This window comes from Apis florea, unplaced genomic scaffold (assembly GCF_048593485.1).
Source record: "Apis florea isolate Af1SG1 unplaced genomic scaffold, ASM4859348v1 contig_3081_pilon, whole genome shotgun sequence".
NCBI classification, from domain to species: Eukaryota; Metazoa; Arthropoda; class Insecta; order Hymenoptera; family Apidae; genus Apis; species Apis florea.
Genome location: NW_028256703.1, coordinates 2,214,621 through 2,239,000, shown reverse-complemented (window position 1 = coordinate 2,239,000; position 24,380 = coordinate 2,214,621). Strand labels below are relative to the sequence as shown.

The following is a 24,380-nucleotide window of genomic DNA, read 5'->3' as shown; positions in this document are numbered from 1 at the left end:
AAAAAAAGAAAAAAAGAAAAAGAATAAAAAGAAGAAACAAAACCTGGTAATCCGCTCCAAGCGTAAGAAGTAAGTATTCGCTGATAATCGAGATAATTTTTTCTTTTTTTTTTTTGTATATACGATAGAGAATACAAATACGAACGTGTATTACAACGTGTGCGGGAACGTGTGCGATGAAATAAAGTTATATTTACAACGGTTTAATCATTAGATACGATCGGCATTCCGTATTATTTCTAGTCTCGATTAACAATGAATTATTAAAAGAATGAGAATCCGCTCGAGTGGACACGAGGAGGCAAAGTCTACCTTGGGAAACTTTGCCTCGTGCGAAAGAGTAACGATGTTATCGGACAGAGCGGGTAACGGCGGTAGCCTTTTTTCGCCGCGCGTCTATTGCGCCGCGATTAACCGAATAACGAACGAGAGAGGCGATCCACGAGAGGGAGAGGGGTCAAGGGGGTTCCACATCGTCGTCCGTCGTTTATGCCCTCTTCCTCCTCCTCCTCCTCTCTCTCTCTCTCTCTCTCTCTCTCTCTCTGCGCATTAGTCGAGAGCCGCGGTATATTTATAAATAAATAAATGTAAACGAGGACTGGCGGTAGCCGGAGCATACGTGCAAAGGGGGGAGAGGATGACCTTGTCTATCATGGCCTAGCCTCCAGGCATACCTGACTGACTGGCTTTATAGCTACCGCATACAGATCCCCCCCCCCTCTCTCTCTTTCCCCTTCTCCCTCTCCCTCTCTTAATCCCCCCTCCCCTCCCCTTCCACGTCTTTTTATTTCGTCTCTGTCCGTCTCTCGCTCTCCGCCCCGCGCCCCTTTTTGTACCTGCCCTCGGTGTCTCGGCTCCTCTTTGTACGGTAGTAGGTTCGACCGTCGCTAGCCTTAAATACCTTCTACCTTCTCTTTCCTCCTTCTTTTCTTTCTTTTCTTTTTTCCCTCCTTTTTTATCCTCTTTTTATATTCCTCTCTCTCTCTCTCTCTCTCTCTCTTCTCTGTCTCGCGAGACGCGCAACAGGGAGGGGAGGAGAAAAGAGCAACGCCGCTCATTACCGCTCCTCCTGCTCGATATCAATATTGACTCGGATCGTGTTCTAATTTGTCCGATCTAATTGATACCCGGAGAAGGAAACGGACGTTTCTCGCGTGGAAAACAAAGTCGCGGCGACTTCCGCTCGTTCCACGAATCGGCCACGATCGTGGCGACAGGGCAATTTTTCTGTCCCGTGGATGGGCCGGTTTCCGTCGAATTCTCGTTACGATTTTTTTTTTATCCCAATTTTAATTCTAAACCATATACGTCGGAAATAATTCAACTTTGACCTCCCAATTTCCTAATCGAATCGATGGTTCCGCAGTCTCCGCAGTTCGACCGAAACGAGAGAGAGAGAGAGAGAGAGAAAGGGTGAGCGATTCAATCGAGATCGATCCTTGTTCGCGAAGATGGAAGAAATCGACGCGTGTTCGAAATTGATTGTCGAAGGTGGATCGACCAAGGGACGAGCGATCGTGGAAACTATTCTGGACACGCGAGAAATGACGTCGCGGTGGTCAGTTTCCTGTCTACGGATCCGCTCGAGATTGTTACGTAAAACGACGGATTCCTTTCTTGGATCGGTGTGTGCCACGCCCAGGGGATCATAGCCGCGATCCGTGGCCTTCCGAGGATCCTCCCATGTCCATGTCGACGCTCTCTTGCTTAATAATCCCGTTTAATCGTTCGGGGACACGCGATACATTTTTTCGAAACAACGATCTTGACGAAGGGAAGCGTGGTCTCCAATTTGTATTGCTTGTAACGCGAGAGACACGCTTTGGATAAATTTTGTGGTGAACGGGAGTGGATTCTACCGTGTGCATTTCGTGTATTGAATGATCGATGCACACGTAATAATATTTGTATAGCTTTGACAAAAATTCGTTGGTTTCGACGATTTCGAGAAAAGAAAAAAAAAATCCGCCATTTTGACGAGTTTGATTCGTTCCAATGATTAAATTATTCAATCAGAGAACCTTAAGAAGTTTATTTCAATGAAGCATCATTATTCGTAAGAGTGTAAAAATAAAACAGCTTTACAAATAGCGATTTAAATTATGCGTTAAGTTTTAATAAAATTCAATTTTATCGCGTCATAACGCATAATTGAAATAATTACGGGAGATAAGAGATCAAAGATTTCGTAATATATATCGTAAACAACTTGCGTATCCTATCGAAAATAATCGAGTATTTTCGAATATATTTCGAGCACAATAGCTCGAGATACATTTCCTCCGCTGTTCTAAATAGTACTCAATTGTTTTATATAACATTTTCCACGCAATTTATATAGAATACACTTGTAGAAACGGACGATCGTTTGTCGAGACAGTCATCGAGATTCGACGAGGGGATTCCTCGAGATAAAGGCGTTTCTTCCATCTCGTTTACCGGATCTTCGAAAAGAAGTCGGACCACGACGAATTAGGTCAAACTTGTCACCAAAAAGAAAAAAAAAAAAAAGAAACTCGAGCGGATTATCCCGGCCAAACTTTGATCCGGCAAAAGTGACGACGAAGCCAGCCAGCCAGCCTCCAGGCTACGAAGATTGTCGAACCGTTACCGAATTTTTACAACCGTTATGATAACATTTCCAAGCCAAAGAGGATCGAGGGATGGCTAGAGACTCGACAGATCAATTTTCGCGACGATCAGAAATTAATAAGTCTGTTTCAAAGTCTCTCCTTCCTATATATACAGAAAATTCAACCTGCGTAATAATGCAACGTTCGAACGAAATACATAATTCGCACATTCATTTCCGGAGAATAAAGAAGAAAAATACGTTCGTTCCCATCCCATGACGGATGACACGAATCGCAACATTAGATCGAGAACTTGATTCATAATCCAAGAGACGAGAAGGTAAACTCTTTGAAAGGAGAGAGAAAGAGAGAGAGAGAAAAATTTCGACCACGGTCAGTTAAAGTAAAACGGAATCGTGAAACGATCGAAGCGGAACGAACGAATGCGCGAGAGATCAAGCGCGATAATCTTGTGTGCGTGAACAGAGAGAAGGAAGGAGAGGGGGAAGAGAGAGAGAGAGAGAGAGAGAGACTCACGAGGAAGCTTGATCCCGACGTATACTCTATCAGAAACGTGTGAACCGAGAATCTCTTGTATCACAAAGAAGTTGGTCTCGCGGTATCGTGCAGTTTTCTTTTTCCTTTTTTCCTTTTTTTTTTTTGGCCAGAGATGAGCCAGAGAAAGGCCAATGGAATGTAGAAGATACGGAGGAAAATACGATTACAGAAGAAGTACAGGGGACAGGCAGGACGATGAGGTCGTGGAATTAAAGGATTGCAGAGGGAAGATAAAAATATGGGTGCAGGGGCGGAGAGGGTGGAGAGGCTTATTTGAAGAGGAGAGCGGAGATGAAGGGTTCAGGGATGCAACGCCGTGGGGCACAAGTAAAATAGAGTCGAGAGGTGGACGGGATGTTTCATAAGCCATGGATGCTACTTTGGTGCACGTGGTTCGCCCGGTGGTGGGAATATAATGTATCTCTGGGATACGCGCTTGTTTCGTTCGTCTTTTGTTCTACGGTTTATCGTTTCGCGCTTTTTCTTCGTCGAAAGTGGAAATCCGTGGCGAATCTGTTCCCGCGTTTGATAGGTATTATACCATTGGATCGTTGGAGAAATTTATTCCGGTCAGGCTTTTTCTCACAAATTATGTCACAAATTATGAGACATTTTTTTCGTCGTACAATTTTGCTTATAATCGTAGAAAGTGCATAGCGTTCTTTTCGAGTAAAATATCCAATTAAATTCCATCTTCTTTTTTTTTTTTTTTTTATTATCATTATTGTATCTTCAAAATTTATAAAATTATAACGAATTCTTGTTCTTGTTTGAGGATAAAGAAATTGACGATCGAAGCCTTTTTTTCGTATCCAAAAGTTTGTATCCACAATTTCGGATTCGTTTCCGATTTCTTTCTTTCTTTCTTTCTTTTTTTTTTTTTTTTAAATAATCGTTTCAACTCGAGAGAGGAAGAGAGAGAAGAAATATCGAGGAAAACGAAAGAGAATTGATCGTTCGTAACTATACTCGGATCTTGCGAAACGGCGTTACATAAACCTGAGCAGGAAAATAAGAATATAGATCATAATATAGAGATCGAAAAATGATACAGCGCAATTCCCACTAATTGAAGAAATCCTTTTCACGTGTGTATATATATATATAAATCGTACGCGTGAAAGAAAGAAAAAACAGATTATCGATCAAACCTCGAAGGAAGCCCGTTCGACTTAACATTAGAAACCATTCCGTTCGAGCGGAATAAAAACTGGGGGGAGCAAAGTATGCAACAACCTTCCCTGCATCGAGCCACCTCCTTTAATCAAACCAATCTCTCTATAAACTTTAAGAAAACGACCCTGGAGAATCGATCCTACCTACGTCGCTACAGACTTCTTCGAAGAAGAAGAGAAAAAAGAAAGAAAAAAAAGGAAAAAAAAAAAAAAAGGAAACGAATCTCGGAATACGAATACCGTTATTTTGTCTGTTCCTCGCGATTCCTCCTCTCCTCCTCCTCCTTAATTTTAATGGATAAAGTCTGGAAGAGTCTAGACTCGACCTCGACTCTGCACCGTCTGCGATCCTTTTACCCGTGATTTATTCGGCGATCGTGCGTCGTTGCGTGCGTCTTCAACAGCTGACTTGCCGATGTTCTTTAACGGCTTGGGCCCCAGCGTGTATTTTTTTTTTTTTCTTTTTTTTTTTATTTCCTCCTTTCGAAACGCGTCCTTGCCTTGGTGTCAAGTTCGCACTCGGGGCCCCACGTAACTCGATCGTCCATCTCGCTTCCACGTCCCGTCCCGTTCTATACGTTATATACGTTGCCTCTCCTCTGTCCCCCCATATGTATGTATATATGTATATATAGTTGTTTCGAGTTCTAGCCTCTCTCTTTTCGACCGGGTTGCCAGCCCCAGTCCCTCCGATTAATCGAGAGGATTAAGGAATCGAGCAGGAAATTCAGCTCGAATCACGCGGAATGTCGATTAAAAACTGCTCAACGCGAGAGTTGATTACGCTTGGCAATGGGAGGGAGAGAGAAAAAAAGAATGGTCCTTCGCTCTCTCTGGACTGGACAAGCAAAATTGATTCGTTTGATGATGCTTCCTTTGTTAATGAAGATGGGAATTTTGTGTTTCTCCGGCTTTTTTCGCTTCTCCCCCCCTCCCCTCCTCCTCCTCCTCCTCCCCCTTTTTCTTTTTTGCTAGAATTTTATTTTATTTTATTTTTTCCATTTGTTTTCTCTTTCTTTCTTTTCTTTTCTTTTTTTTTCTTTTTTTTCTTTTTTTTCTTTTTGCGAACAATCGAGAGAACAAGCTTGATGGAATCAAAAATAGCCCGATGATCATAGAGGCAAGATTTTGGACGGATACAAAAGGCGGTGAAAAAAAAAAAAAAATAAACAACTCGAAATCCACCGTCGGGTTTTTTCCAGAACGTCGTTTCCAGACGAAGATTTAAAAGAAGAAGAAGAAGAAGAAGAAGAAGAAGAAAAAAAGTAAGAAAAAAGAAAGATAAGCATTTGTAAACGTGAGCATAGAGAAAAGCAATCATAAACCGGCTAATTAAAGTCGCTTCCACGATGGAACTTTATTGCTGAACTAATTTCTTCCTCCTCGTCTTTTAACCCTGAAGACCTTCGTGTCTTACTTTCAAGAAATTCTTAATCCTCTGTCCTACTAGAAATCCCATCAACGATCGTTTAACCGTTTTACGGAAAAGACAATTCAACCGGATGAAACAGAAAAATTAATGTATAAAAACCTTAAATCTGTTGAGAGAAGGAGAATAATAATTAAAGAAATTATCCGTAGAAGAAGAATTTTTCTTTTTTTTTTTTTTTTTCTCTCACAAAAACGTGAGGATACGATGGAAGAGGGATACGATCGATATCGTAATAAATAGAAATCATGAGAAACGAGACGAAATATTATTCTCGCGCGAATTGTTACGTGGTCGGGGATGAGCGATTAGTGGATTTCAAGGCTCTTCTCGTAAATAATTCCAGTCGACGTTCGATGCAAATTACGCGCCATTGGCTTACAAATTGACACTTTTAATTGATAGGAGAAGGTTTGGACGTGACCCTGAAAAAAAAAAAAAAAAAAACAACTCGAAATCCACCGCTCCTTTTCTCCTTCCTCCTCTCGATTCACTTTCGATGAAGGAGAAACGAGGAACGTATCGCGATAACTTCTCCATCCTTCATTGATCAATACATATCGTTTTTCTTTTGATTCGAGAATTCTGTTCGCAAAATTTGCCCAAAGATTCGATTTATCATCGTTTCGTAGGAAAAGAAAGAAAGATAAATGGAAAAATATCGATTCGTCGAATTAATTTTAATCCAAATCCTCAATCCTCTCTCTCTTACGTAGCGTTTCGTAAAATTACTCGTTTTTACTTTCGACATACTTTCCATAAACCGTGAATTCATGTCGAAAAATTCGATTTAACCTATATAACATAATATATCTCAAGAAATATTTAATTGTATTTTAATCTCTTTCGCTACTTTCATCTTATAAATTCCAAAATCTTGAGCTCGTTCGCAAAAATTACAAGTTTTATTCCGCGTGTGCGAAATTCGAAAAGGGGATTTTGGATTCGAGAATGATGAAAAATACTAATGACGGATCCGAAAATCGTGCTTCGAGAAATTAACGCTTTTAATTGCGAAACGTCGGTGGCCGTCGAGGTCGTCGAGGAGCCGCTGTTACTTCTGTAATTCACTGATTAATCGACCACGATTTACTTGGCGCGACGTTTAAGGAACCGAGGAAATCACGTTCGCGGCAATTTCTCGGGATAGAAATCGTCTCTTGATGACTGTTAGGGAGCTTGATCGATCGACTCGGGGAAGCGGGAATTTCCTCCTCCCCCCTCTTTTCCCCGCCTTCTTCCCTCCTCCTCTTCTTTAACAGTTATTTCGCCCAAGAAGAAGAAGAAGAAGAAGTTGAGTGGCAACGTTGATGAACTTGTAGAATTTGGTGGAATTATTTCACGAGATGGGATGCCTTCTAATTTTTTACTCAATTTTGAATTTTCGCCACTTTTTTTTCTCAACGATTCAGAGATGATGATAATAATAATAATAATAATAATAATAAAAATTCATTCAATTCGAGTTCGTGACGCAATGAAAAATTTCTTAACTCTGATGGATCGTGCGTAAAATAATTTTTCGACAAATTTGTCGGAAGTTGAACGAGAAGAAGAATTTAATTGTATAACAGTTGTGTAATTAATGGCGCAAAGCGAGGGGAAGGTGTCGATATTCTCGGGATTCCACAATTTTAGAATCCTCATGAATAATTGATGAGTTAGGATTTAAGAACCGTCTGGCCAGAAATTGTTCGCAACGATTTAAGAAAATTCCGACACGTCTGCGAAAGGTTACTACGACGGACGAGTCATCGATGAAATTTTTCGGCGATCCCGCTCCACGAGACGGAACGGTTTCTCATCCGTATTCGTGTCACGAGATTCGATCGATAAGAAGACGAAATTTGCCTGACGACATTCGAGGAAAGAAAATGAAAAATTCTCGGACAACGGATCCCGAACGATTCCCAATCCTTTCTTTCGACATTTCAAAATATGCTACAAGGTCTGGCCAAAAAATTGGCCAAAGTTCTCCAACACAGTCTCGAGATTATTTAATCTTCGTTTAATTTCCTGTTGCACGAGAAATATCGTAGGCAGATCCATCCACATCTCCAATCCTACGCGTAGCCTCGGGCCAGGACTCGTAAATTCAATTTAAATATTCGACCTTAATGACTTGGTGTGCTTGGCGAGCGAGAGCGACGGAACACATTCGGTAGTCGTCAGGGTCGCGAGGTAGAAAGGAATATTAATAAAAAAAGAAAAAAGAAGAATCGATTTTTCGTAGATTCACGGGTCGATCTATCTTCCATCTCTTCCACCGTAAAAAAAAAAAAAAAAAAAAAAAAAAGAGAAGAAAGGATTAAAATTAAAACGTATGGAACGTAAGAAACATAAAGAAAACTGATTACAGATAAACTCGTACTGTACAGGGATTATAAAATATCAAGCAATTATTTTATTACCGCATTAAAATCAACTTCTTGCTTCGTTCGGCGATATATATATATATATATTTTTTTTTCACTTTATTTATCGCCATCTTGGTTCTCTTTGTTCTTCGCTCTCGACCGGCCAGAAGACGTTACGAGAGGTTTTTAATTAGCGATAAACGGAAACGAAACGAAATTGTTTGTTACGATTAACCGAGTGAAGCCGGATCTACGAAGAGATATATATATATATATATATTAGGGTATAAATAAAACTGGATGGAATTGGTTTTCGATAAAAATCACGGATATTCACGAGGATCGATCCTCGTTTTTCAATGGTAATCAAAAATGGTGAAAGATCGAATGTATTCGCGTGGCAGACAAATCCCTCGAAACTTTCCCCTTGTAAAATTGTCCCCCTTCTTGCGATTAAATCCCTCCGCGGAAACTATTCGCGTGAACTACCAAACTTTCCAAACTTTATGGGGAACGGATCCGTTTGGAAATCGGAATCGATCTCGAGTTTTTTTTTTGCACGAAACACGAATTACACGTGTGCCACAGACGAGACTGGTTAATTGAGAAAAATTACCAGACAGCCGATAATCATTATCTTGCTTTTCAAACTTCTTCGAACGAAATTGAACGTAAACACGGATTATCCAATTCGGATGTTGAATTCTCAATGTTGAATTTTTTTTTCTTCTCCTCCTTTTCTTCGATTTATCCGGATTTATTAGAAAAGGGAATGGAAGGAGAAAAGATTTTTATTATATCCGAAATTGTCAACGATTCGGAGTCGAATCTTTTTTTTTTTATTTGACAATCTGCGATTCTTCTTTCTTCCTAAAAATTTAAGGACTCTTGAAAAAAAGATTCAAAGTGTATCACAAGTGTATTCGAGTATTCAGATTAAAATGAAACGATAAAAATGTAATAAATTCACATATTTCGAATACTTCATCGTATCGATCATCCCATCTTCGAACCAAAAGATTCAGATTACAACATTCCACTCGAATTTACATCCAATTCCCCTACTTATAACGAGTTCAACTTATAACGAGCTTATACTCAAAGAGTATTAAAAATGGTACTCGAATATCCAATTTTCGAAATTCTCCTCCCAAATACCGAACAATAATAATAATAATCCTCTCGAATCGACTTCGAAATGGAAACGAAATCATGGTCGAAAGGAGAGAGAGAGAGAGAGAGAACGAGGCAGAGAATTCTCGGTGAAACGAATGACCATCGCGGTCACAGCGAATCGATACGGTTATTTAACGAATAACGCGATCCGCCAGGCATCAATTTCTATCGCGGATAAAAAGGGAGAGGGAGGGAGGGAGGGAGGGAAAGCGAAAGCACGCGGGGGCGAAAGTGATTCCCGGCCGTTTGGAAACCGCGTCCAGCCCCGGTGTGACAACCTGTTGATAGAAATTTTCGTGCGGCGAAACGTGTCACCGAGTCGGGCCACGCTCGATGCGCGATAATTGCATCGACGTCCGGCCCGTGTACACCGGCGGAAATTTTATTTGGAAACGGGCCGGTTCCCAAACCGGCTCGCTTCCAATCTGTTATTCCGTAACCGCGTTTCTCACCCGCGATTCAATAAAACACCACCAATCCCCCGAGTAAATGTCGATCCTTTTCTTCTTCTTTTTTAACAAACTTTCTCTCTCTCTCCTTTCTCTTTTCCAAAACTTTCGCTCGTTTCAATCTTTTCGACCGACCTTAAACGCGATGGAAAAACGGAATATTGTAACAACGTTGTCCTTGCGTAAAATTTTAGAAAAGAATCAGCCTTTGCTAATTTTTGTCAAATTTGACCAGGAAATTAATTTAAAATTAATCGAAAGCGGGGAATAAAGACGTATCGAGAGAAAACGTGGAAAATCTTGAGGTTCTTTTTTCTTCTTTTTTTCGATCGATAAAGAATTTTAAACGCACGTGTTTATACTCTTTATATTCTTTCTCGAAATTTTTTTTTTATCCCATACCCCTGGTTAATTATTATTACAGTCCGCGTTAAAATTGGAGATTACGATTAATCCTGCGATTCCTTTCGGCAACGAAACGAAGAAATTCCCATTTGCCAAAGGGTCGAGAGGATTTTAAATATCTATGATTGTCCCTCCTCGGTTTATATTTCCAAAGAGCATTGAACGTTGGAAATTTAAAGCGAGCGCTCAAGGATATTATTATAATGTTAAATTCGCTACGATATTATGAAAATGTTATTTGCGCAAAAATCGTTTTCAAAGAACAATTTCGTTACGACGGTGATTTACTTAAACGGAATAATCAATTTTTGCCTGAAAGCGAGGGCGAACAAAGGGTCGGAAAAAAAGGGGGAAAAAAGAAAAAAGAAAAAAAAAAGAATTCGTGGTGTAACAAGAAAGGATAACAGACGGATTTGTACGACGGATTATTTAATAAACCTAAGGGAACATTTATTCCGAGAAACGAGATTTGCGATGAAAATGTAGGACGAAAACGTGAAATTGTTCGTATCTTTTCACGGTACGTATAACAAGTCGAGCTTCTTCTCTCTTTTCCTCCCTTTCTTCTCTTTCTTTTTTTCGGCAGAACGATTCCCCGGCCAACAAAAAAAAAAAAAAAAAAAAAAAGAAAAGAAAAAGAAAAAAAGAAAGTGGAGCAGCAACCATTAAAATCGCTAATTTGTAACAACTCGCTCGACGAGTTGGGACGATTCTACGAGAGACAAACGGGTAAAACGATTCGCCATCTCTACGGTGGCGGGAGATAAAAAGTTTCGTGGATCTTTGTTGTTCACGAAAAGGAATAACATATAGATTTTGCGAGGATGAGGATCGATCGATCATCTCTCTCTTCCCTCTTCTTTCCCTCGAACAAATTTCCGGCTTTCGAGGCTGGAAGAAGAAAAATAAAAAAAGAGACAGAAAAGAGAGACGTCGCAGAGGGGTGAGATTTGCGATGAAAGAGGGCCCGAGAAATTGCCCGAATGTTTCCTGCTCACGAAGAATCGACAGATTACCGTGCACGTATCTCTAGCAACAATCCTGGAGGAAATTCGAAAAGGCACTTACCGTGCCCTCTTTCCTACAAGGGACAAGGGCCCGTCGGCCCATTGGAGGGGGAGGGGACCCACACGGTCATCCGTCATTCTGCGCGTCGACGTGAAACTGGGAGGGGAGGGGGCTTCCACGAAGTGAAAATATTTGTCGAAGGAGGAACGATTTCTCTCCTCTCGATTTGTGATTTTAATATTAGTACGTGAACCGATATAATAAATTTCTCTCTCTCGGTTTTCTTTTCTTCTTTTTAACGATATATATAAAATCGCATTAGAAATTGCGAAGGGAGAAATTTATAAATTTATGGAATTAATAATAACCGATTAATAATAATAATTGTCTGAAATTTTTATTTGTTTTTGTTCCAATTTGACATGCTAAATTTTTTAAGATAAAATTTCTAAAGACTTCCACGAGATAAAATTAATTTTTAAAATTTTCATGGAAGTAATAAAAATTGTTCTGAAATTTTTAACAGCGCTATAAATAAAATAAAACTCTCCTCGTTCAACTTTCTTATTTTCTTATCGGTCCGAAATACAATTTTGGACCGATCTGGTGCAAACGTCCCTCTCCCTCTTTCCATCACCCCTCAAAAACGCGATATTTAAATTCGTCGAAGTGGAGAACTGGAATATTTTCTCCAATATCCTTCCGATAAGACTTCCTTCCTTCTCCACCCCGAAAACACCTGATTAAACGTTAAAAAGCATCGTCAAAAGGAAGAGGAAGGAAGAGAGAGAGAGAGAGAGAGAGAGAGAGAGAGAGAGAGAGAGAGGAAAAGAGAAGACAATCGACGAATCGATCGAGCTCGAACACGTTCGGTTCGACTCTTTGTGCAACGATTTTTCCCGCCACGCCGTTTCCGTAACGATTGTTTCGAGAAATATTTATTCCGATTAAAGGAAGGCTGCTGACTAAGCGGCCATTCCTGCGGCCAAAGCCATACGATTTACAGGAACGGTATTGTGCAAACTTCGTGGTCTCGGTTGACAGGTTTTCAAGCCATCATTCTTTACCCATTACACAGTTGTTAACGTTTCTCGAATGTCGAATGGTAACGATAATTGTCACGATTCCACGCGAAACTGAAATCGAAACGGAGAGGATGGTTTAATTGTATATCCTCGAATTATTAATAATTTTTCGCGAATCGTTTTTCCCTTTTTTCCATCAAATTCGAAACTTGATTCGATGCTTAAACAATGCTTCAAGCTTAGATCGTGGATTCAGAAACCAACGCAAGCTAAAAACTTGTCGAAAATTTTCAAAAATTGGCAAATTAATACTAAACAATTGAAACGGTTATTTGATCGAAATTTCTGTAACCGCAACATTTTTGCGAATCCTTAAAATCGTGTAATGTAATAAAAGGATTAAACAATCAAACTGCATCAGTATGTTCTATGAGTATAAGAAAAGAATATATTACAGATTTGCTTTTATCGTTCAAACATCAATTCGTGATAAATTCAGTTTCCTTAAGATATCGAGCTTGCATTTGGAGGACGGACACTTTATGAAATGGAAGCATAAATTTTTTTTCAATGCAATGATATAAAAGCATTTGTATAACATTCTCTTCTTACTTTTACTTTTTTCATAGAACACACTAATTTGATCGTTTAATCCTGGAGAGGGCATCCTGCGTAAAAAGAATTAAATTCTAAATAGATTTCGAATCCTGTTCTACATCCACAAACTTCCAAAGCCACACGTAAGGTGAAAAATATAAACGATGAGCCTCTCATTCACGAAGTAATCACCGGTCTCGTTGGAACAAAATGGAACAATAAAATTCGCGAAATATCAACGAAGAAAAATCTCTACTTCACTTAAACTCGAATTTTTACTCATAAAACATACTAGATACAGTTTAATCTGGGAGACACTCTAAAGGAATTAAATTCTAAATAGATTTCGAATCGTCCAATCCTATTCTGCGTTCACAAACTGTCCCAAAGCCACAGTAAAATAAAAAATATGGACGATAAGCGGTCTCAAACTTTCGGCACGAATCATTCACGAATCACCGGTCTCGTTACAAAATGGAACAATAAAATTCGCGAAATATCAACGAAGAAAAATCTCTACTCCACTCGAATTTTTACTCATAAAACATACTAGTTTAATCTGGGAGACACTCTAAAGGAATTAAATTCTAAATAGATTTTGTCCAATTCCGCGCCACAAACCGTTCCAAAGCCACACGTAAGATGAAAAATGTGGGCGATGAGCGGCCTCCAGACCCTCGAATCACGAATCATTCACCAAGTAATCACCGGCCTCGTTACGAAATGGACGGAATAATAAAATTCGCGAAATATTAACGAAGAAAAATCTCCACGCACTTAAACTCGAATTACGAGACACGATGAGACGAGGTGTACACGCGATACCTCTGTTACGGATAATCGCCATCATCCCTCGCGGCCTAGATGATCTCCATCATCTCGGCGAGGACGGGGCTCGCGCGCCACTATAATCGAGCACGCACGCGAAAACCACGGGGCTACTTGATTTTCCCTACGATTTATGCCTGTATGCGATTGTGATGGGAAAAAAACGTGCTTTTCTCTTTTTCCCTCCCCATTCGGTTCACCCCTTTTGCCGTGCGTCATCTGGGCCCCATCGGGACCCACGTGCACCGAAAACGATGCTCGAAAGCCGTCTGTTTATCTCTCTCTTTCTTTCTCTGTGTGTCCCTTTCGAGGGGTGGAACCGTCAGCCATAGCGTAAATAAAGATCGTTTCGTGATTCTGCGGCTTTGTGGCCCTTTCGTCGAGATGTTTTATCGCGTGGGGCGATCGTAGAATTATTGGAGGCAACAATTCGATGGAATTTCGTGGATCGCGCGTCTTCTTCGTTTACACGGTGAATTTTCGATAGCCGAGATGGCGTTTGACAATTTTCTGATAATTCAGTGACTCGATTCGATTCGAATTTTATAGCTTGCAACAGTTTTTTTTTTTTTGGAGAAGAAAGAGATCGTTTCTCAGGATCAACATGCGGGTAGCACGTGGTGGCACGTTATCCGATATTTTCTTACGATTCGGGATAAAATATTTGAAAATTCTCGATACGGAAAAACCTATTTTCCAATCCAATTTTCGCGCTACTTCCACGTACGGAGAGGTCGAAAAACAATTTTAATATCCACTCCTTCCTCTTTATCCTTCTCGGTATCTGTCCTACCGAAAAATTTCCATTTCGACAAATGTTGAAACGGAAAGATCGATCGACCAAAGGTCCACCAATTACAAAAGAAAAAACGTCGCGCGTTTACGCAACACGGTATAAGAGAGATCCAGTAGCAGGGGTTTCGCACGCAATTTCTCGCAGGACGCCGGCCAGGCCTCGAAACTGGTTTCTTTTCTTTAATGGCGCACGATGACGATTATGATGCTAATGATAACGACGTCGGCCCAAAGGGTGAAGGGAGAGGAAGACGAAGAGGAATGAGAGAGAAAAAAGAAGAAAGAAAGAACGAAAGAAAGATAGAATAAAAAAAGAAGAAGAAGAAGAAGAAAAGAAGAAATCACCGAGGAGAGTAATTTTCGTTATCGATTACCCGGCGTTCCATTAAAATTACGAGGGAGGGGAGGGGAGGACGCGGTGACAATATAAACCACTTGCGTATGAATGATGATGCTGAACGTATAAAGATCCACCAACCCGATAACAGTCGTTAAGAAACGCGAGACTGATGACCTTGCGATCGCGCGACACAAGCCAACATTGTGGCGTTAATTAGAAACCGCGGCCAGCCAAAGGGTGGAATCGTGAAATCGAGACGGAACCATGATTTTCGAGATGGTTATCCTGGCGAGGGAAGACGGGAAAGGGTAGGATTAATTGACTTTACAAACTGCCTCGTGATGGTGTAATGAATTTTTAATACAGGCCCGCAAATTAATGGGCGATTCCCTTTGTCGAAGGTTTGTGGAAGAAGGAAATTGGTATCAATCGGGGTTTATCACATTTTTAATCAGATCACTTGTTGCGAAAGAATTTTTCCCCGTATTCTTATTTTATATAATTATTTCTGTCTTTCCTTTCTTTTTGGATAGGTTGGTTGAAGTATTACCCTAATTAATTAATAAATTATGTAAATGAAGCATAATAAATGCGGGGCGCAAAGTTAATTCTTTTTTTGCAACTTTGATATTACACTCTGATATTAAATGAAATGATATCGTTATGGATCATCTGGATCACGGATCGATGGTCGCGATAATATGGACGCGAGAAAGAAGAAAAATTGAAGGGAATCCAGTTTTGAATCCACGTGATGCTTCATATTAATTCGATGTATTCTTTTTTTTTTTTACTTTGCTTGTATAATCCGCCATCGAAAACTGGTAATTGAGAATATTACTTAGTGTCGTAAATATCCTCTTTTCTTTTTTTTTTTTCTTGCATACGTGTGTTTGAGCGTGACAAAATATACCCGTTTGCCCGTTAAATAAAAAAGGACGAGGGTTGAAAACCTCGATCGCTGAAACAAACAAAGAGAGCGAAAAGTGGGAAGGGGAGGAGGAAGATTTCCGGCGTTGAATTCAAGAAGCAGCGCCACCACGAAATTGTCGGCGATTACAATAATGATAATAATAACGAGGACGATGATGACGATGAGGAGGAGACGATGATTCGATCTTTTCCTCTTCCCCTGGTCTTCGATCTCGTCTCACGGCCAGCTTGGCAGCTGGTGCCTAGGTGCCCTGGTAGGACGAGTATCCAGCTGATTCTTTATCTCCCCAATTATACAATCCTCTTTCTAATTGGAACCGTCGGTTCGACCACCCTAACGAAAAAGCGAAATCTGACCTGCCCGATTCTTTTTTTCACACCGTCCGACAACTTATCCTCCATTCCAATGCTCTTTAAAATGTTCTATTACAGGATACAAAAAGAGGGAAAAAACAAGTTCGATTTCTTCGACGGTCAATTTGTCCACGAAAGAATTTTTTATTTCTATTTCTCCACAGAGAGAGGGAGAAAACGGGGAGGGAGTGGAAGAGAGATAAGAATTGTCCGCCTCGATTTGAAGAATTTCGAGATTAAACTTTAACTTAATCCATTTTACAAAGAATACTCTAGTTTTCGATACTCGTACAGTTTTCCAATAAAGGGTTTAGCGCGACTTTCTCGAAGATTAAAAGTTAAGATCAATTTCTGGGGAGGGAGGGTTAAAGGTCGAAAGAAGTTTATAGAACTTATAGCGTCGAACAATCGGCAACCAGATCCTCTCAAAACGGGGAAAGGAGAAAAAAAGAGAAGATAAGGCATCGCTGTTCCAACAATTAACCATGGTTTTAAAAAGCGCAAAGAAGTAAACGAGAGAAGAAATCCTTTAGCCTCCGGATAATTAAAGAGCGATTAAAAAAAAAAAGAGAGAGAGAGAGAAAAAAAAGGAAGGAGAGAAACCACGAAGCTTCGGCACGCAACCCTCTCGCACGCAAATCACGTTCTCTCCCCCTTGGTGGGCAACGATCCGCGCGCTGGTAGGTGTGAATCGGCCTTAAGCCCGCGAAACCGCCATTCATTAAAAGCGGAGGTACTCGTGTACTACCTCCTCTGTGTACTCTAGTCATTTATACGCGGCCTTCATAATTGAACATCGCATTAGAGACCCGCGATTTACAATTCGTCGAAAACTTCCTGGCAATTTGTATTCCGTCCTTAATCCGCCATCGTTTACGCGATGTTGAATCTACGAAATTAATTCGCTCCAAAGGAGAACTTTGAGAAAGCGGTTCGAAGGATGGAGAGAAAGTTTTCAAGATTTTCGAAATCGATCCAATTTTTTTGAAAACTTGTTACGATCGCACTCTTCCATTGGAATCACTTCCTCCATTTTCCGATTGGAGATCGAACAGCAGAAAAAAGGAAAAGAAAAATAAACAGAAGAAACGGAAGTATCCGCTGCTCCATCGTTTACAAATTCTAACGAAAATCAATTAGTTATAGCATAATACATTTTCAATACATATTCCACGCGCGAAAGGATCAACGCGATATTCGATTTCCATTTCCACTTCGATCGAAACTTTTTCTTTTATTTTTTACAAGAAGAAGAATCTATCGAAAAAAAAAAATAAATTATAATACGCAACAATTTTTAAACACCATGCATTCCACGAGAGAGAGAGAATATTCACGTGCGATTAATTCGAGGAATTAGAAAAAGTGGGCGCGAGGTGTCCACGGGTGGAACAGGTGAGAGGACGCGGGAGAAAGGAACGGTTGCGCCGTTCCAACTTCCGGCGGCATCGTCGCGAAACGAGTGCAGCATCCGCACCTGTGGATCGGTGGGGGCTTAAGGCGACCCGACTCTCTATTCCCGCCATTCATTATCCGCGCGTTACCTACGAACGATGGCTCGGGATCACGAGAAACGAAACTTGACCAAGGATGGAAACGGAAGGGAAGGAAGGAGGACGATGGAGAGAGAGAGAGAGAGAGAGAGAGAGGCGTGGAAAGAGGAGGAAGGATCAACGACCACGTCATTCGTGCCTCTTCTTCTTCTTCTTTTCTCTCTCTCTCTCTCTCTGTCTCTATTTCTTCTTTATTCTTCCAGTTTTATAGCCTTTTAACCGGCCTAAATAGTTTCCATGAAATTACGTGCTCGCGCTCGAAAGGATGCTCCGAGTTTATCTGGAAGGTAAGACAGAAACGGAGAATTCCCCGCACTTTCTTTTCAGAGATTGATCTTTTTCTTTTTTTCTTTTTTTTTTTTTTTTCTCGCAACGGACTCGTGGTTTCCACCATTTGTAGTCTGATATATTAGATCGTGGTCGCGGCGAGCTGTAATTCAACCGCGATTGCAGTTTGGAAAATAAGAACGGGAGGAGATGGATCGTTAATGATCACACGTTTCCTCCGCGATAATTAACGGAGGGGGAAAAAGGAGTATATGGAAATGTTCGATGATTTTATGCCCGGACAAGTCGGGTTAATTTTCGTTTTTTCCATCTCTCGTTTTTCTTTTTCTTTTTTTAAAGATTCGAAACTTGGATGATTCGTCCTCTTGAAGGAAATTCGAAAGAAAGAATTATTCGTTTGATTATGGGTATAACTTGTCGAGTTTCATTTCATCGAATTCTTCTTCTTGATTTGCAATTTGCAAAATAATGTAATAATAAATATACGTGAAAATGAGTTTCAGAGGAAAACAGAGACAATGGATTCCGCTTACACGTGCCTCGTGTGACGAAATCTCAATGTGTTCGGAAATATTACGAGAAACATTTTAAAAGTAATCGAAAAAAAAAAAAAAACGTCACGGATGATGAACTCTGTTGTCGCTCGTGAAAAATCATTTGCACACTATCCGTGGACAAAGGTCCCGGCCTGCAATGCGGTTGCATAATCTATCCGTTGAAATTCGTAATACAAAAGTAAATTTTCGCGGTAAAAGGTAAAAGTCCATCCGCGGAATTGCGGAGAAACCGGCCGGATTTCGAGGTGCGTTTGAAAATAATAAGCGTGCGCGCGCGAAAGAGAAGGGGAGGGGGGGGGAGAGAATCGGATGGAGGGATGGGAGGAACGGAAGACAGGAGGAAAAGGGAGGAAAGACATTTTTCCTTGGCGTTTCCAGTGAACGATTCCCCCGCTATTGCTGGAATACCTTCGACTGCAACAATTACCAGTCGTAAACGTAGCCTCTCTCGAATGGTTACCCTGGTTGAGATTGAAATATGAACGAGCTATTTCTTTTTTTTTTTTTCCCCCTCCTCCATTTTTTTCTCCCCCTCTCTACCGAACATCGTGTCCTTCTCCGTCCAATGATAACGAGGCGAATTTTTCGTGGAATTTACATTAAAGAATTGTGCAATGCTAGTCGACCGTTGTATGTTTTAATTGGTTTTCGAATCGAATCTTGGAATATCGTAATTTTTGCGATATTGTTAATAAATTTCTGCAAGATAAATATCTCCCCCCCCCCCCATTCATGAGAGTTGTTTCAATTTTTCATTTAGGATACAATTTACAATTTTACCAAATCTTATCCGATCGAATCGAAACGGTAAACGTTGACTTTCTAAAAACAAAAAAAAAAAAAAAGAAGAAGATAAAAAATTCTAATTCATCAATCAGGTGAAAAAGGCGACGAAACTTTTCATCGAGGATTAATTAGGATGGAAAATCTTTTTCCTTCTCGAGCGATAAAAAAGACATCTGATCGAACAAAAAGAGAATGGAAGGAGACGAAAAGAGAGAGAGAAGGTGATCCTTCTTGTGTTCTTGTTTTTCTTCAACTTATCGCGTAGCTTTTATTTATTTTTTTTTTTTTTGTCTCGCAAAAAACGGCAGCTCGTAATTGAGATTTTAACGAGGGAAAATTTATCGAGGTGCCACTTCTTCGCCACCCGTATTCGCCTATTTTAGCCTGTCCACTTTTTATAGAACAGTAGGTTTATTTGTGAAGAGAGAGAGAGAGAAAGAGGATTGGATTGGGTACAGGCAGGGTTAATTAGGAGGAAATTGTGCAAAAAAAAAATTTTCGCGAATAAAGGAAAATTAACGTCATAATCGACGTTACACTTTTGATGAATTTTCTGATCCAGCTATGGAAATTTTTAGAGAGAGGTGAAAATTCATCGAGAGATTTGGATCATTCTACTTCCCCTATCCCATCGAACGATAAATCATAAAGATACTTTCTCAAGTTTTTTTCCCGACGGAAAAAATGGAAGAGTTATGAAAGAGCTATGAAACTCCTCTCCCCTCCTAAAAGAAAATTTGAAAATTTCTCAACTCTGTCCTGCAAGAATTCGAGGATTGGAGAATCTGAAATGCCTAAAACGTGTTTGAAAGTGGTAAAATAGAAGCGAATATTGCACAAAACTCGAAACACCTATTCGCATAGAGGGCAAAGGAGTGCAAACAAAAGGATACATGCAAATACTCTTTTGCAAAGATGGTCGGCAAAGCCAAACGAAGTCCGCAGGAAATGAAGCGAAATTGCACAAGTGAAATCATCACAATGGTGTACAATGGTTCTTCTTTACCCGTATTCATTAAAATGGAAAATATTGTCAGCAGAAAATGCACAGTTTCCATCCACTGGACCTCGATTCCTTTTTTTTTTTCTTCCCGTCCTATCGTTCTTCTCTTTTTTTTTTTTTTCTTTTCACCAGATCTTTTGCCAGCTGTTACACAACAATGATGAACAGCAATAGAACCGACGATTCTATAAATATACGAAAAATATCTATATATTCGTCTCTTTACATTTTACCTCGTTCTTTACGTTCCTCTCGTTATCATATTTTTTCCTCTCGTCTTCTTCTTCTTCTTTTCTTTTCTTTTCTTTTTTCTTTTTTTTTTTTTTTAGCGTAACAGGAAATCGAACACGAGAACATAAAAGCGAACAAAATGGCAGATATCCGTTCAATCAGGATTCTTTTATTACCTGGTCCAACATCCTCGTCAATTTTTCACCTACTTTCCTTCGTTTCCTCCATTTTTTTTTTCTCCCCCCTTTTCCCATTATAACTGTTCGTCACTGATAACGCTTCAATGATCGTTGCTCTCAATTTGAAAACTCTCTCTTTCGATATTCTCAGAAATAAAAATATCTTTGGCGTACGTAAAAATTCGATTTCGTATATTCAATTACATTACATATGGGAATAGAAAATAAGATAATATTTACAAGTATGATAAACGATTTTTGAATAAATTATCGAATTTCACGTAAAAAAAAAAAAAAAATTAGCGTTAATTTTTCCAGATTCTTCAAGGTTTTTCATTGAAAATTTCGTGATTCTGAATAAAATTCATCTGATTTTTCATTTTTTTCAAATTTCCGCCATAATTTTAATTTTCTCTAATTCACCATTGCAAAAAGTATTTATCTTTTGTCCATTCAGGCTCTTCGAGATACACGTGTTAATTTTTTATTTCGCGCACAAGTTTTATTTCCCTTCCCGTTTTAATTCGTTATTTTCGTGACCACTCGACAATGTATTCGTGTCAATTAAATATAGCATCCCTTTCGCGAAGTTATGCCGGAAACATCGTATTTCTCTTTTACAATTTTTCTTTTTTCCTTTCTCCTTTTTTTTTCTTTTTACTTTCAACACTTGAGAAACCGCTGACAAAACCGTTGACACGCGCTCGAAATTGCCATCATTGCGACTTCAGGCAAAAAGGGAGAATCTCCACCCTCCCATTAATTATCTCGACGATTTTCACGTTTCTTCAAACGTGCCATGATAATTAATGTTCTTTTTTCCAAGAGAGGACAAATTGTCCGTGATAGAGATCGAGCGACGAACGATTTTTCGAGAGAAGTATCCACAATTTTTTGTATAAATCGAGGAAAGTAACTTAAATTCCACTTTGAATTTATTTTATTTTATTTTTTTTTTTTTTTCAAAAAGAAACGTAGAGAAATTCTTCTCTCGTCGTCACTGCCTTTTCTTAAGGTATGTAAAGTGCGATAAAAATTTTTCACACTTTACGATTCTTTTTCCACTCGTCCAATTTTATTTCCAAATACTCGTACTAGTCGAAGAAACGTATATATACCGAATATCCCCGAGAATCAATCCGCCACCTCTTTCACCACCCTCCTCCCCCACTTTAAAATCCTCCTTAACCATCCATTCCATCCGATTTCTTTTTCTTCAATCTTCAATCCTCAACATTATCTTCATCCCTCCAACTTCACACTCTCGTATCCTCTCTTCTCGCCCAAAACAAAATAATTAAACTCCTCCATGATCCATCTTCTCCCAAACATGATTTGAACAGGAACGAGAAAAAAATTTGTCGCTCCTCTTTCCAGACTCCACCTTCTTTTCCATCCGTCTAACAAAAAGTCCTCGAATCACAGGTTTTCACCTTCTTCCTCCGTTCCACTAAATCCACTCTCAAATCAAATGTAACCTCGACATAGTAACAACCTCCTTGAAACCTTATCGATTCGAAGGAAGCCAACTTTCACCAACTTCTCGCGAAATTTCGTAATTCCCGCCAAAAAACGGAGCGCAACCCACCCTCCTCCACGTACCTGCTCATTCTCTTCACTCATCACCCATCAACAACCCCTTCCTCCGGACATTCCTCCACACATTTCTCGTCGTGGCTCCACGAGGAGGAGGACGGAGAGAAAGTTTCTTAACGCGCGGACGAGGGTTGAAACACGGGCACGGACAAAATGAGGCAGAGCAATGTGTCGAGCCGGTTCAATCAGCGGGCCTGGCTGGCCAGAAGGGGGATGAAGGGAAGGGGTGGTGTGTTACGAGCCCCGAGTGCGAAGCAGGGATCCACCTCCTCGAGTTTTGCATCGACGCAACGTGACAAGGGGGGAGGGAGGGGGGGGGGAGAGAGAGGAGGGGATCCATCGAGACGATGGATCGGGGGAAGGGGACGGTCGTTTCGATCGGGGTGGTATCCCTTGGCTATGCTAACGCGAGTGGTCCTAGGGGAGGATTTTTTTTCGTTTTTTCTCCCGTTTTTTTTTCTCTTCCTTCCTTCCTTTCTTTCTTTCTTTCTTCTCTCTGTTTTCCTTTTTGACGTACGCTCACACTCAATGGACGTGAGCGTGCACGATCCACGCATACGTGCGCAACGATGGAGAAAAGGGAGGGAGGGAGAAAGAGACCATCTGCGCCCTCGAATGGATACTTCTAACGGTTCGACGGCGGTGGAAGGTGGGATATCTGGTCGAGTTATTGGCCAGATCATCTCGCCAGATTTGGCATACATTATTAGGCAGGATCTCGTAAAAATTTTTGACGTGAGAAATTGTGCGTGTGTGTGTGTGTGTTTTTTTAATCGACTCGATCGATAATAATTGATCCTTCGAGATATTGATGGAAACACGACTCCATAAAAAAATTCATGATTTTTCACGAATTTTAATCCGTTTTCTTTTATCGGTTTAAATTATTCCGTGGTAATGAAAAAAGTTTCATTATTCTTCCAACTCGATTTCCTTATTTCCTTATTTATTTATTTGAATTCTTTTTTTTTTTTTTTTTTTTCGTCCATCAAAGTCACAATCAAATTGGTTGGTGTTCTAAAAATCGGATATTTTTTCCGAAAAAAAAAAAAAAAAAAAAAGATTCCTAAGAATTTATTCGATTCTCTTTCCCCCTTCGTTACTGGCTCTTCATAACCACCTGCCACAAGGCGAACGTTCGCGCGAACTTCCCTCTCGTTCCAATCTGTTTTTCCCCTCTTCCTTCCGTCCACCGCGATATCTCGACAGGTTTTCCTCTTTTCTCTGAATTTCCTTCCCCTTCTAAACCCCTCCATCCTCTCCTCTCCTTGTCGCGCATTCTCGCGCGGTTTTCATTCCTTTTCGCTCTGTTCCTCGCGCTCTCCTTTCACCGTTTACGCACGTGCCGTTCACCTGCCGTCGCATTCGATTCCATCCAGTTCTTTCGTTAAACAATTCTTTCTTTCTTTCGACGAGCCAACCCTTTCCCCGCGATTTCTCGACCGTGCGCGAGAAACTGGCTCGGCTCTCGAGGATCCCTCGAACCATCGATTAAATTTTGATTTTCTCGAGGAGGGTGGAGATTGCTAGGGAAACTCGCGAGGAATTAGAAGAATTGGAATCGAGAAGATTCGATTTTTAAATACTCGATCGGTTCCTAACAGATCTAGATTTCGCGTGCATTAAAAATGAAAGCAATTTCCGCGAGGGTGGAAAGAAAGAAAAAAGAAGAAGAAAGAGAGAAAGAAGAAACGCGTGTCCTCCTCCATATCAAAGACGACGAGAAGAATATTCGAGGGGATGATGGTGTCGAGGAAGATGAAGTGGCGGGGCAGATCGTTGAAAAACCCGGCAGCCAAAAAACCACGGGCAAAAAGAGTCAGCTGTCAGAAATCGCCGCAAAAGCAAGAGAGCCCGAAGCCATGCAAGAAAGACAACGAGAGAGAAGACCTCCCTCGCATTTTCCCTCCCGGCAAGAAAAAGACACAACGCCTCCATTAAACGTATTAAACTCGAAAATTCCTCTTTCGTGCACGAGCACCGTAAAAAAAGAAAAAAAAAGAAAAAAAGAAAGAAAAAAGAAAAGAAAAAAGATAAAGAGAAAAAAAGACCTAGAAATAAGGGAAAAATAAAAATAAAGGAAGAAATGGAACAAGGAAACGAAGCAACGAAGATTAAAAAAAGAATAAAAATGAGACGGGGGTGGGGGGAAATTCGCTGATACTCTAAAATAGAGGAAATTATT

General features: G+C 40.2%; 1 protein-coding gene across 1 annotated transcript in view; it reads right to left on the bottom strand.

The window, feature by feature from the left end:
- The window catches only part of LOC100865588 (uncharacterized), a 140,139-nt gene that overhangs the window by 5,307 nt on the left and 110,452 nt on the right, over positions 1–24,380 (bottom strand). The gene's annotated exons all lie outside the window — the stretch shown is intronic.